The following is a 15716-nucleotide window of genomic DNA, read 5'->3' as shown; positions in this document are numbered from 1 at the left end:
CCAGCAAAATTTAGAAAGGTTCTGAAGAGATCTGAGGGGGTAGAGAACATCCTCCCCTTCTCTGACTTCTTAAGGCCAGCTGTATTTGCTGTTAAAACAAAAACAGCTCCAGAGCCTGATTTATGGCTGGTATAGCCTTCCCCTCCCTCCCTCCCTCCTTCCCTCCTCCTCCCCCCCCCCCCCCCCAATTCATTACAATCATAGGCCAGTAAGGATACATTTTTGGAAACCATTCAGAGTTCTTCCTATTGGTTTAGCAGTAACTGACTTGCTGGAAGTGAAGTACATGAAATAAGATTTTCTGAGGACAGGGTATGCGCATTCAGAGAAGCCAGCCCAGAACAAACTTAGGCAAGTGCCCTACTGTGGTATGAGACAGATACAGCTCTGAGATTCTTATTGCATAATGAGTTACTGAACAATATCAGTTTCATTTTTTTTTCTTTGTTGTGGAATATGAAACACTGTATTTCTCTCCTTTTCTGCAAGTGGGATGAGTTTTTAAAGCTTGAAAATACAGCGGAAGTCCATAAGAATTGAGCCAGAAGAATCATTTTCTATTAATATGGAACAGTGACAAGAACAGAACGACTTACCTTGGTGACAGAAAACTACTACAAGGAGAAATTGTGCATTTCTTTCTCAGTGAATGGAAAAATAATCAGGTGAAATCTACTTCAAGAAAGTGGATTCCATTTACACTTCTATAAAATAGATTCTTCAACAGATTTTCACGTTGGATTGGAGCCATGTAAATTCTTGAAGCTTTCTTCCATAAGTACAAAATGGGGAGGGTTGGGTGCTATATATACTGTAGAGTACCATGTACTATAGCCTTCTATACATGACAAAATTAAGGAGAAGTCAGTACTGTATGATAAACTTCAGTATAGTATTATATAGGAAGAGAGAGATGTTACATATTATCAACTACTATATACTTATGTACAATATAGCGTTGAGTAGGAAGGGGGCAGAATACTACATGACATATACTTTGGTATAGTATTGTACGGGCAGGGATGGGTGATGTGTACTAATATAAAAATATAGTAAACAGTAGTCCATAATATATATTACCCATCCTTCTCCAAAGTTTATGTCAAAACGAATTGTCACGCTCTAATCAATTTGACATATACTTTGATATAGCATTGTATAGGGAAGGGTGGGTAATGTACTAGAGACTACAGTACAGTATATGTAAGTTATCCCTCCTAGTGCAGTACAGTACTGAACTGCATGTTATACATTATTCTAACCTGTATAATTAGACTATACTCTACAATACTATATTGAACTATATGTCATGCATGAACATTAAGGAGGGGTCAGAATACTGTATAATATATACTTTGACATAGTATTGTATGGGTGATAAATAATATAGACTAATCCCCCCCCCCCCCAACCCCGACAATATTCAAAACTGTTTAACCGGTCAGGAATGGCTCCTGGCCGGTTAAATAGGGTTTAAGCGCCAAACCGCAAATATTCAGCAGGAGATAACCGGTTATCTCTTGCTGAATATTCCGCTAACTGGCTATATCACGTGATATAGCCAGTTAGGTGAGGATATTTAGCACCTAACCGGTTATGTTGAGCGGTCAAAACAAGCTTCTTAAATAGCTAAAAAGTTAACTGGTTATATCAGTGTAGCCAGTTAACTTTTTAGCAACCAAAATAAACCCGGATATTCAATGGCAGTCATTGTATAGGGCAAACACGCTGCCCACTGCTGGCAGAATATTGGGCCCTAATATGTACTACCCATTTCCAAATAAATACTTGCAGCTGTGCACATTATGGCAGACTGCTTGTTTGAGATGTAGATGCTGTTACTCTGAAGGAGAAATTGCTGATCTGCTGTGTGGAAATAATATGGCTAATAGGGGAGAGTTGGTTTACAACCCCTACTGGTGTTACCCTAATGCAGCCTTGGTGTGAAACGTGGCCATGTTGGGGTTATTTTTAAATAAATATTTGCTGTGTGACCTTCATCTGGCCTAATGTTCTTTGGCCTAATATGTACTATACTTTTATACAGAGCAGTGATTAGGGAGGGGTCAGAGTATTGTGTCACACGTATTTAATATAGTATTGTATAGGGAGGATCAGGTGATATAATGAATAATGTATACTATATCCTTCTACACAGGAGGAGTCACAGTGTGGTACGACATATACTTCAGTGTACTTTTGTTTGGAGATGGAGGAGTTCTATATACTGTAGTATAGGCCAGTGCTACTGCTTATTCATTGTAGAGCTCCTGAAAATCCATTTGTCTAGGTGGTCCCTGAGGACTTTGAAAACCACTGCTACAGATTACTGTGTACTATAAATTTCTATACAGCATATTGTGATTAAATAGGGCTTTGAATATTATATAATGCATACTTCTCTACAACAGTGGCCCTCAACCTGGAGTCCTTTTACTAAGCCATGGTAAAAAGTGGCCTGCGGCAGTATAGGTGCGTGTTTTGGGCGTGCGCTGGGCCAGTTTTTAATGCATCTGCAAAAAAGGGCTTTTTGATAGGAAAAGGGCATGCGGTAAAACTGAAACCAGCATGCGTCCAAAACCAGTCTGAGCCCTTAATGCCACCCATTGATCTAGTGGTAAGGGCTCACGTGGTACACGTGCAGTGACTGGTCGGCACGCGCCAACTGCTGATTACCTCCAGAAATGGCACTCATGGGAGGAAATAAATAAAAAATCAGCCAGGCATTACGGGCGCATGCCAAATCTGAAATTACCACTAGGGGGCACACTGGGCTGGCTGTAGTCTAGTTTTGGCACACGCTGCACATGCGTAGAGCCTACTGTGGCTTGGTAAGAGGGCCCCCCTGTTTGTTGGTCCACCTTGGTGTGTTCCCGAGATATATTAGGGATGTTACAAACAATTTGTCAGGTCTGCGCTTTCTTTAGCAACCATCTGTGCCTGCAAACTGAGGAGCCCCCGGGGCACAGAGAGCAAGGAACCAGCGAGGCGCTGACACCCCCCAGCGGCGTGCACCCGGGGCGGACCGCCCCACCGCCCCCCCCTTCCTACGCCACTGGGTTTTAGATACATTGGAGGTGGGGCAATACATGAAGAAGCAAAAGGCTATACTGTAATGATGGCCTACATCTCTCTTTGGCAGGATAGAGGATCTTTGGTGAGAAATTCAGTCAATATATTTCCAAATATTTAAGCTAGAGGGTTGGGGTGGCAAACAGAACCAGGTGAGTTCAAGAAGTCATCAGTAGCAAAAACAAGACTTGGACAACAGTGGGGAAAACAATAAATTTAAAGCATTTTAGCAAATCATTTATCAGCAATCAAGCAGAAGGGGAAACTAGGCAAAAAGCTATGAAAAAAGGTGAGAGCGTCAATAAACTATAGCTGGAAAGTAATGAGCACAAATGCTCGCAGTCTGAGCAACAAAATGCAGGATCTTCAAGCCCTGATGTTAGAGGCAGACTTAGATCTTGTTGTTATCAGAGAGATATAGTTTAATGCCTCCCATGCAACCATACTTGGCTATAACCCAGTGGCATTCCTAGGGGGGGCTGACACCCGGGGCAGATCGCCAATGCACCCTGCCCCCTCCGGGAGCAGCGCGCCCCCCCTCTGGCGAAGGAAACCCCCCCTGGGTGCACGCCGCTGGGGGGGGGTGCCACGCGCCTGTCCGCTTTGTTTGTTTCCATGCTCCCTCTGCCCCAGAACAGGAAGTAACCTGTTCCGGGGCAGAGGGAACACAGAACGAACCTAGCGGACAGGTGTGCAGCACCTCCCCAGCGGCGTGCACCCGGGGCGGACCGCACCCACCGCCCCCCCCCCCTAGGAACGCCACTGCTATAACCTCTTTAGGAAGGATAGAGCTGGCTGAAAAGGTAGCACTGTACGTGAAAAACAACATAAAGGCAGCTGAAATTCAGGGCAACTTCGGAAAGGAGGAAATGATATGGATTATCTTGGAGAGCGAAGATGGAACTTGTTGTCTTCAGACCTCCGACACAAGCAGAAAATCTGGACAAAGATCTAGTTATAGATATCCAAAGACTGGGCATGAAAGGTGAGATTGGGGTGTTCCATCTGCAGAATCGGAGAGAAGTAGATTGGTAGTGGATGCCTTTCAAAGTACCTTCCTCAGGCAAATTGTGATAGAACTCACCAAAGAGTCAACGCTGGATTTCATTCTCACAAATAGGGAAAATGTGTCTAAAGTCCGGGTGGGTGCTCCCCTAGGCAGAAGTGATCATACATCATATGGTTTGATATAGGAGCTAAAGAAGAGTGTAGACACACAAAACTCAAAGTCCTGGATTTCAAACATGCTTACTGTAGTAAAATGAGACAGTACTTGAGGAAAGAACTATCAGAATGGGAGGATATAAGAAGTGGAAAGTCAATGGCCCAAGCTGAGAGGAGCAATAAAAATGACAAGGGATCTTTTTGTAAGGAAAGTAAACAAAAGCAAGAGGAAAAGGAACCTAAATGTTTTACCAAACAAGTGTCTGAAAGAATAATGGCAAAACGGGTCGTATCTATGAAGTACAGAAGAACACAGAAAAGAATACTGCATAAAACTCAAAGTGAAGAGAGAAATATAGCTGGCATAAGTGCAAGCAGAAGAAAAACAACTAGAGGCATAAAAAGAGGTGACAAGACTTTTTCAGGTACATTGGGGAAAGAAGGAAGGCTAGAAATGGAATTGGAAGCTGCTGAGAACAGATAAGTGGAGAATGATGAGGAAAAGGTGGCCATACTAAACAAATACTTTCACAAGAGAAAATCCTAGAGAAGGACTTCTGTTGGTTGACAAATACATATATGGGAGTGGAGTAGATATTGCATAACATTGACATTCACACATCAGTCAGTCTATTACCCTTCAAATCCTAATATATTTAAATAACACAACAACACTTTATTTGGAATAAAATTTGGCTGCAGCTTTATTCACCACATAGCAATATAAAACTCAATTCCACAACTTAACCTTTCCTTAACAACATACAAATCCTTTATCACCCTGTTAAACTTCCCAGAGCGATTTAATAGTGCTAAGCCATTCGGTAACGAAACTGGCTCAAACTTTCCCCACATTACCCCCTTTAACCCATGTGACTTACGGTGCCGTCAAGCCACATTTTACTCGTGGTGGTTCCGCCCACGAGTTATTTTCCATCCAATATCGTTAACAAATATTCACTTAACCGCCTCTGGTGCCTCTTTATTCCCATAGAACAGGCCCAATCACCTACAAGCTGCTACTGATCTCCCATCCTCCACCTCCACTCCCTCCCACCCCTCCCCTTGTAAAACCCATATCTAACTAAACCTTCTCCTTAAAATTAAAACACCTACCACCAAAATGGGTGGGCAGGGAGGGATCAAAAACCTTAAACCTTATCCACCCTCACCCACTCCTACCCACCCACCTAATAATTCTAAACTGCCAAAACCTTTTTCCACATCTATTCCACTCTATATTTCCACCAATCCTCATCACCCTTAACTAGCCAATCACCTTTCTTCACCTTCTTGCTAGCCTGCCTAAACCTTACCATTCACCTAGTCACTCTTCCCCCCTCCCACCCTTACTTTCCATATCACCTTCTCCTTTCCATACCTTTACTGCCCTCAACCTCAATGTTATTACCCCCCCCCCCCCCACACACACACACACAGTTTAGACTGTGAGGGTCTCCCTATTCATGGAAGAAAGTGTTTATGAAAAACTGGAAAAACTGAAAGTGGAAAAAGCATGAACCGGATAAGATACATCCAAGGCTACTGAAGGAGCTCAAAGAGGTTCTGGTGGGCCCTCTTAAAGATTTCTATAATAGATCCTTGGAGACAGGGGGGGTTCCATGGAATTTGAGATGGGCAGATATTTTCCTCTCCATAATAATGGTGAAAGAGAAGAAGTAGAAAGCTACAGAACAGTAGGCCTTACTTTGGTGGCAGGAACAATTATGGAGGCGCTGCTGAAGTACAATTCCTAGAATCCAGTGGCTTATAAGATTTGTGGAAACATGGTTTTACCAAAGGAATATTGGGGTCAATGTACAGACTGCAGGAGGCAGCCCAGCTAACTCTCACAGTTGGCAGTGAGACTACATATTCAATGGGTGTTTCCGGTGACCAGCATTGAAAATCCAGTTAATTTTTATTTTTGGCCAGTTTAAACTATGATAAAATTAGAAGAACAGTGGGAAAAAACTTAGAGGAGCAGCTGCTAAGGCCAAAAATTTACATCGGGCATGGTTGCTGTTCAAAAATACCATCCTGGAAGCCTAGGCCAAATATATTCTGTCTATTAAAAAAGGAGGAAGAAAGACCAAATGACAGCAGGTATGGTTAAAAAGTGAGGTGAAGAAAGTTATTAGAGCTAAAAGAAAATCCTTCAGAACATGGAAGAAGGATCCAACTAAAAATAATAGGAAACTACATTAAGAATGGCAAATCAAATGCAAAGTGCTGATAAGGAAGGCAAAGAGAGACTTTGAAAAGAAGATTGCGTTGGAGGGAAAAATATATAGTAAAAACATTTTTAGGTATATTAAAAGCAAGAAGCTGGCAAAAGAATCGGTTGGACTGCTAGATGACCTAGGGGTAAAAGGGGCACTCAGGGAAGACAAGGCCATAGCAGAGAGATTAAATGAATTCTTTGCTTCTATCTTCACTGAGGAAGATGTGGGAGAGATACTGGTGACAAAAATGGTATTCAGTGCTGATGAGTCAGAGAAACTGAATCAAATCTCTGTAAATCTGGAAGGTATAATGGGGCAATTTGACAAATTGAAGAGTAGCAAATCACCAGGACCAGATGATATACATCCCAGAGTATTGATAGAATTGAAAAATGAACTTGCAGAACTATTGTTAGTAATATGTAATTTATCTTTAAAATCAAGCATGGTATTAGAAGATTGGAGGGTGGCCAATGTAACGCCAATTTTTTAAAAGGGTTCCAGAGGTGATCTGGGAAATTAGAGACCAGTGAACTTGATGTCAGTGCTGGGAAAAATGGTAGAGACTATTATAAAGAACAAAATTACAGAGCATATTCAAAAGCATGGATTAATGGAGCCAACATGGATTTAGAGAAGGGAACTCTTGCCTCACCAATCTATTACATTTCTTTGAAAGGGTGAATGAACATGTGCATAAAGGTGAGCCAATCAATATTGTGTGTCTGGATTTTCAAAAGGCATTTGACAAAATACCTCATGAAAGACTCCAGGGGAAATTGAGTAGAGAGATGTGGTAGCCTTGTTAGTCCACTTTTAAAGGTGATCAATAGAAATAAAATAAAACAAAGAAAAGAAAATAAGATGATACTTTTTTTTATTGGACTAACAGTACATTTTTTGATTAGCTTTCGAAGGTAACCCTTCTTCATCGGATCAGAAATCAAAAATAGTGACGGAATTCAAGAATGCATGGGATAAACATATAGGAACACTATATAATAAAGGATAGAATCCAATTAAAGCAAAACTTAAATGACCTCATAACTGGAATGAGCTTTGGTGAAAGCTTCAGAGGTTGGGAAGTGGGAAGTTTGACCAATGCTGGGCAGACTGCTATGATCTGGGTCCTGTAAATGACAAAAACAGATCAGGATCAAGGCTGGAGACTGGTGCTGGCCAAACTTCTATAGTTTGTGCCCCAAAATTAGCAAGGAGAGACAGAGATTAAGTATGCCAGTGTTAAATCATGGAACCTGTGTTGAGTGCCAGATTCAACTCTGGCCACCTTGTTGAGCGGACTAGATGGACCGTGCAGGCCTTTATCTGCTGACATTTATTATGTTACTATGTTCTCTCTGTACAGTATAATTAGCAGAGTGACTTGAAGTGAGTGCTGCTTGGCATCTTTCTGTACAACATACTTTTGTTATAGATGGGATAGAGTGCTATGTAATATATACTTCTGTGTAGTCCAGGGGAAGTTTTCAGCTGAGGAATGGGACTCAGCTTTGGTCCAACCCAGTATGGTGGTTCTTATGTTCTTAGTTCAGGCAGTTGCTGTATTTATATGATAAGCCTTAAAATTTGGAGGAGAAATGGAACAGAGTGCTGAATGTATCATGTATGTTTTGGGGGTGGGGGGAGTGGGGAGGGGGGTTGACCCTGTAATTTTGTCCTGTTTCTTTGGGCCTCCAATTTAATCAGAACCAGGCCATCTTCTACTACAGCACCATCGACCTTCTTTAATATCTACCTAGGATATTTCACCTCTCCTACCTCAACCTAACTTTCTCAGTCTTAGCCAAGGGTCGCAATCCAGACTGCTTCCAGAACCTGTTAATATTGATGCTAAAGCCTGGTCACTGAAAATTCCCTGCCCCTCTCTTCTCCCTGCAGTAAAAGCATGGCATCGGAGGTAACCCTGGCCAGCCTGGGACTGAGAGTCAAATACAGGTTTTCAGCATAGCAGTGCATATGACTCAAACAAATGGGTGCCCCTACAGGACTTACTTGGAAAAAAAAAAAGCTTTTAGACTATAAACCATTAACTTAAAAAACTGAAAAAAGTTATCAGGAAGGAGAAAGACAAGGATCTTGCCAGGTACTTGTGACTCGGATTGGCCACTCTTGGAAACAGGACACTGAGCATGATGGACCTTTGGTCTGTCTCACTATGGCAACCCTTATGTTCTTATGAAACGTGATCACTGTGTCCCAAAAAACAATTTTGAAGGCGTTAGGAATTCCTTTAGCATGCAACAATCTATTACTGTTTCTAATGTCAAAATAACATACCAAAAACATCATCTGGTGCATAAATCTGCACTTAACTTGTATATCCTTCAAGATGACTGAGAATTCTCCAAAAATTAACTGAGAAAATGGATGCTAACAGGACAGAAATCTTTTTTTTTTTGGGGGGGGGAGGTAATCTATAAAGTAAGCACCAATTAAATAAATTTGCTGATGACACAAAGTTATTCAAAGTTGTTAAGTCCCGGGAGGATTGTGAAAAATTACAAGCGGACCTTACGAGACTGGGAGACTGGGCGTCTAAATGGCAGATGACGTTTAATGTGAGCAAGTGCAAAGTGATGCATGTGGGGAAGAGGAACCCGAATTATAGCCACATCATGCAAGGTTCCACGTTAGGAGTCACGGACCAAGAAAGGGATCTAGGTGTCGTCGTTCATGATACGTTGAAACCTTCCACTCAGTGTGCTGCTGCGGCTAAGAAAGCAAATAGAATGTTAGGTATTATTAGGAAAGGAATGGAAAACAAAAATGAGGATGTTATAATGCCTTTGTATTGCTCCATGGTGCGACCGCACCTCGAATATTGTGTTCAATTCTGGTCGCCGCATCTCAAAAAAGATATAGTGGAATTAGAAAAGGTGCAGAGAAGGGCGACAAAAATGATAAAGGGGATGGGACGACTTCCCTATGAGGAAAGGCTAAAGAGGCTAGGGCTCTTCAGCTTGGAGAAAAGGTGGTTGAGAGGAGATATGATAGAGGTCTATAAAATAATAAGTGAACGAGTAGATGTGAAGTGTCTGTTCACACTTTCCAAAAATACTAGGACTAGGGGGCATGAGATGAAGCTACAATGTAGTAAATTTAAAATGAATAGGAGAAAATATTTCTTCATTCAACATGTAATTAAATTCTGGAATTAATTGCCAGAGAATGTGGTAAAGGCGGTTAGCTTAGCGGAGTTTAAAAAAGGTTTGGACAGCTTCCTAAAGGAAAAGTCCATAGACCGTTATTAAATGGACTTGGGGATAATCCACTATTTCTGGGATAAGCAATATAAAATGTTTTGTACATTTTTGGTATCTTGCTGGGTATTTGTGACCTGGATTGGCCACTGTTGGAAACAGGATGCTGGGCTCAATAGACCTTTGGTCTTTCCTAGTATGGCAATACCTATGTACTTATGTAACTACAATTGTAGAATAAACAACATAGGCAATTGGTCTGAATGCAGATGTTTTCTAAATGTGCCAATGAATTCTCCCCTCCACCTCCCAGTGAACATTTAAGGTTCTTCTATACCTACTATTTTGGCAGGCCTTGAAACTTTTGGGGTTTGATTCAGATCAAAGCTCCCATGAAGACGGAGCTAGCAAAAAAAACGTTTTCTCATAATTGAGCGCCCTAGAAAAATGAGGCATAACCATTCTGTGGTCTTGTATCAATCTGAGTGTTCTGGCTAGAACATAAGGAATGGTCATTGCACTTAAATAGACAGGCTGTTGTTCATTATACGCTTTGTGTGAAAGGCTGAGAACTTTAAATTTTATCCAGCACTCAACGGGCAACCAGTGATAAAATCTATAAAGTGGAGAGATGTGGTTACTCTTAGGTAAACCTGCATAGACACCATTCCTATAATCTAATCAACAGTCAAGGAGTGCAAGCAATAAAGTGTGTAAAGATGCTTCGTCAAAAAGGTATCTGATGACTGGAATTTGCCTCAAAATTAAAAAAAAAACAAACTCTTTTTTAAGAACTGTCCATATGTCCTTGAAACTTAGTCAAACAACAAGTCCCAATGTTCCAGGACACAACCTTCTCTTAAGGTGACATGTTAGCTCTGCAGTGTTTTGTCTGGTGACAACCAAAAGGAAACAAGCAATAATTGCCTTGGTATTCTCATCCAGGCTAGTATGGAGAAAAGGAAATAGTGATATAGAATGCCAGGAATAAGTCTTCCGAAACTTCCAGCTGAAGCTACTCAGCTTCATTCAAGGTCAACAGTCTCATGCTCATTTTTCATTAATAAGAAGTCTGTCCAACACAACTAAAAACACAGCTCAGTCTTCTCTGAACAGCCCCTTGCAGTGTTAATCCACACAGTGGCCTGCCAATTCTGTACAAAAGAAAAAGACAAGAAAATACAGATCTATTAATTTTATGTTGCTTATCCTAAAAATAAACATAAAAAGACCAAACAAATATTACCAAGAAGTTATCTCCATCATGAGAGAGGCACTTAAAATACTGCAAGGTGGGACACCTAGGTTTGGGAGCATCTATCTATAATGTAATCATGCTAGTTGGCTTGGGGACCTCACAGATGTCAGTGGCTGCAAATTACTCCATGACTCGTGGACATGCTCTTGGGGTGACCAGGAGAAGGAGGAGTACACATAGGTGGTACTTTACTTAAGGAGGAGTTTGTGTCCCACTATCATGTAGAGCTTTCAAGGGCCCACAGCTTGGGTCTTGAGGGATGTTTCACAGGGCAGCATACCTTACTTGGACTTCACAATGGTATAGACAATCAGTGTGGGCTCTGAGCCAGGAGAGGCCATCCATTTGGATAACAACTTGTGCTCTCACAGCCCTCTGTGGTCAGTGCACTGACCTCCTTGAATACTCCTTTGTCAGGTACATGTGTGTTATAGGGGTTAGGGCTATGGCCCCACAATACAGAGGGACATGGGTTTGATTCCTGCTGAGAGTGTTGCTGGTTACTGTTTTGTTTACCCCACTGTAGCTGCTGCAATGTGCTAGGTCGGTCTGTGTGATATGCTAGCCACTTTTCTATTGGTCACAGAAGGGTGCTGTTTAAATCCTTTCCCCCCTTTCTTTCCATGTCATCTCATATGTTTGGGGTTGACTGCACACTGTTATGAGGGTAGATGCATACTCAGGCCTTGATATAGGACAGAGCTGTTATCGGTGTGCAGTGTTAGTGGTACTTACGTCAAGCACTGAGGCTCTCCGTCATGTGCCAGATGAAGCCTGGGACTTTCCATCTTATTTGCCTGTACCAGTGCCTGAGTGCCTCAAGGTCATGGTGGATGCCAACTGTCTCCTTCATGAGCATGGTGCCAATAAAATGCTTTGAACAAGTCAATTTCCATGACACAGCTTGAAGCGAAAATATAGCACTATGTCAGACTGACTTGCTGTGAATGCTTGAATGCTATGGAGTTATATACAAAGCACATGGAGACATAATCTGCAACAGATAAGTGATGATTTTATTGAAATGGAATAATTTAAAGATTCTTTGACGATATGATAAATTTGGGAAGAATTCATTCTGAGAATATACCTGCTAATTGAGCAAACATCAAAATATATATATAAAAATAAGGACTGATGAGGAATATAGATGTTGGCTAGAGAACACTGCGTTGGTGAATATTTCCAAATATATTCAACAATTATAATAACAGCTCCAGGGAAGAGTTAATCTCAATTTACATTTGGCAGATGTCAGCATCTACATGCTTATTTTCCAGCAAAAGAACACACCTCATTAAGATTCTTATCATAAACTTTTCTTACTGATCTGCAAGTTCATTCATTCTGCAGCTCCTCATTATCTCTCTACTCTTATCACTCCCTACACCTCTGCTGGAGAACTCTCCTCATCAGGTAAGTCACTTTTATCTCCACTGCCAACTCTGGACTCCATTCCGTCCACCTTAATGTGCTGAAAGCCTCGATCTGAGAATCACTTTGATCGTGTATGAGTAATCTTTGTGTTGGAAGGCTTCTGTATACACAAATCCTATAAGAACATAAGAACAGCCATACTGGGCCAGACCAATGGTCCATCCAGCCCAGTATCATGCTTCCAGCAGTGGCCAATCCAGTTCACAAGTGCCTGGCAGAAACATGATCAGTAACACCGTTGCAGGCTACCAATCCCAAGGCAAGCAATGGCTTCCCCCATGTCCATCTCAATAACAGGCTATGGACGTTTGTTCCAGAAACTTGTCCAAACCTTTTTTAAACCCAGATACACTAACTGCCATTACTACATCCTCCAGCAATGAGTTCGAGAGCTTAACTATTCTTTGAGAGAAAAAAATATTTCCTCCTATTTGTTTTTAAAGTATTTCCATGCAATTTCATTGAGTATCCCCTGGTCTTTGTACTTTTTGAATGAGAGAAAAACCGATTCACCTCCATCCGTTCCACTCCACTAAGGATTTTATAGACCTCAATCATATCCCCCTTCAGCCATCTCTTTTCCAAGCTGAAGACCCCTAACTTCTTTTGCCTTTCCTCATATGGGAGCAGTTCCATCCCCTCTATCATTTTGGTCGCTCTTCTTTGAACCTTTTCTAATTCCGCTATATCTTTTTTGAGATACGGTGACCAGAATCCTAATGTTCTTCTCCCATTTGCATGGAGGCAGGCTGTTTGTTGTTTATGTATATATTTATTTATTTGTTTGCTGCATTTGTATCCCATGTTTTCCCACCTATTTGCAGGCTCAATGTGGCTTACATAGTACCGTGATGGTGATCGCCAATTCCGGTAAGAGAAATACAGAGTGGTCTTGCGTTAAAGTTCATAAGTGACAGAGTAAATTAAGTATTCAAGGAGAGAGAGTTAAGTTTTGTCCAGTTCTGGTATGAGTTTCGATTGTGTTGCAGGGTTCATATGTTAAGCATTATCTGTAACAGATTATATTGCCTGTACCTTTAATTAAGTTTCTGCCTTTGAACACCAGATCTCTGTAATCGTAATAAGGTGGAGGGCCAGAGTGCATGGAGTAGACATTAATATGGCGCCATGATGTAGAAGGGGGTTGCTGGAAAGTGTCAGGGAATCCTGGTGACCGGAAGACAACTTTTGCACCAATGCCAGGCTCCCTGGTGGGAAGGGAGGGACCTGAGGCAAGAACTTAAAAGCCTAAGAGTTTCCTGGAAGATCCCTCTTTTGTCCCTGAGGACACGAAGGAGAGCTGCCTATTTTGGAATCAGATTAGATCGCAGCTTCGCTTGGCTCCTGGTAACCTTCCCAGAGGAGCAGTTGCCTTGTCGGGATATGGGGGGGGGGGGGGGGGACTGAGCACCACATCATGCACTGTTGGAGTAATGAGTTAATAAATTCCTCAATGGAGGCTCTCCCCTATGAGTTGCATACTTGCACGGAAGAAGGAGGGCCTGGTGATCCCTCCCGTGCACTGGCTCATGTTGGAGCTCGCTTAGTGGGGTGCGCCTGTGGACCCCACTAAGGCACAGTTGGGTGAAGTGAAAATCAAAATGGGTTGGATGCCTCCTATGACATTTTCTGGGCTTAAGTGGTGGGTTTCTCCTTGCAGTCTTTGTGAGGCCGAGGAGTTCGTCCCTCTCAATGCGGCATCCGGACCCTCTCCCCTCCCTCGGTCACGGCTCTGAGTTTTTGTATTGCTATGCTGGGGAGTTCACCTCCTGTGGGAAAGTTACCCGCTGGCATTTCACGGGCTTGCCTAATTTGGTCCAGGTATGAGCGTGGACAGCCTCATTCCAGGGGTTTTCCCCCATGTCTCCCTTGCATTTTATTGAGAGGTTTAGATAAGTGTCACAGGGAAAAGATGCAGTCAATGCAAAGTTAACTGCCATCTAGTTATCTGCAGTCTTTGCTACTGTGTCCTCATGATAAGACATTTATTAAGCGAACAATATTAAATGCCTACAGATCACTTTCAGAAGCCTCAAAAAACAAAGAAATAAAATAAAATATAGACTTTACCTACCCCCCTGTTTACAAAGTCGTGTGGCAATGTCGACATAGCCCATTCAAAGTGAATGGGCTGAGTCAGTATTAGCATGCGGCTTTGTAAACAAGGGGGCTAGTCTGCTAGATATTGTGTACAGTTTCTTGATAGTAACATAGTAGATGACGGCAGAAAAAGATCTGCGCGGTCCATCCAGTCTGCTCAACAAGATAAACTCACGTGTGCTACTTTTTGTGTATACCTTACCTTGATTTGTACCTGTCCTTTTCCGGGCACAGACCGTATAAGTCTGCCCAGCACTATCCCCGCCTCCCAACCACCAGCCCCGCCTCCCACCACCGGTTCTGGCACAGACCGTATAAGTCTGCCCAGCACTATCCCCGCCTCCAAACCACCAGTCCTGCCTCCCACCATCGGCGCTGGCACAGACCGTATAAGTCTGCCCAGCACCATCTCCGTCTCCCGCCACCGGCTTTGCCACCCAATCTCGTCTAAGCTCCTTAGGATCCATTCCTTCTGAGCAGGATTCCTTTATGTTTATCCCACGCATGTTTGAATTCCGTTACCGTTTTCGTTTCCACCACCTCCCGCGGGAGGGCATTCCAAGCATCCACTACTCTCTCCGTGAAAAAATACTTCCTGACATTTTTCTTGAGTCTGCCCCCCTTCAATCTCATTTCATGTCCTCTCGTTCTACTGCCTTCGCATCTCCGGAAAAGGTTCATTTGCAGATTAATACCTTTCAAATATTTGAACGTCTGTATCATATCACCCCTGTTTCTCCTTTCCTCCAGAGTATACATGTTCAGGTCCGCAAGTCTCTCCTCATACGTCTTGTAACGCAAATCCCATACCATTCTCGTAGCTTTTCTTGATGTTTTACGTTGAGAAAACAGAAGCAGAAAATATACTCCCTTAATTAATCAAAACTTAGCCTTTTATCTATGGGACGCCAGATTGTCGTTCATGTTGTCAGGAACCATCTATGTGTCAAGGAGGTAGTGAATTAATTATCCCTACAGTGCACCCAGTTAAAATATGGCCTCAGGATACCTCGAGGCCTTAGGTAAACAATACTGTTAGGAGTTGGTACAGAAAGAGCGGGAACTGGAAGGGCGGGGGTTGCCAGAGAGCCAAGACCGACCTTCATCTCGCCTTTCTGGAGCTGGGGGACCTCATTCCTCCCACAATGATCAGTCCCTTATGGGAGGCTCACGATGAGATTTAAAGTAATAGAGGCCCTTTAACAAAGGCATATAAGGGCCTATGCGAGTGCAGTGCAC

General features: G+C 42.5%; 1 protein-coding gene across 5 annotated transcripts in view; it reads left to right on the top strand.

Moving 5' to 3' along the window:
• The first annotated feature begins 242 nt into the window (after nucleotides 1-242).
• Nucleotides 243-15716, top strand: part of LOC115471837 (dimethylaniline monooxygenase [N-oxide-forming] 5-like) — a 92236-nt gene continuing 76762 nt past the window's right edge. The window contains exon 1 of one of the 5 annotated variants that reach the window (XM_030205697.1): nucleotides 243-351. The gene's annotated coding sequence lies outside the window, so the exon portion shown is untranslated. The other 4 variants (XM_030205696.1, XM_030205693.1, XM_030205700.1 and 1 more) reach the window with 4 other exon arrangements.

Source organism: Microcaecilia unicolor, chromosome 6, assembly GCF_901765095.1.
Source record: "Microcaecilia unicolor chromosome 6, aMicUni1.1, whole genome shotgun sequence".
In the NCBI taxonomy this organism is placed as follows: Eukaryota; Metazoa; Chordata; class Amphibia; order Gymnophiona; family Siphonopidae; genus Microcaecilia; species Microcaecilia unicolor.
The sequence above is the reverse complement of the archived record's forward strand: the minus strand, read 5'-3'. Positions and strand labels throughout refer to the sequence as shown.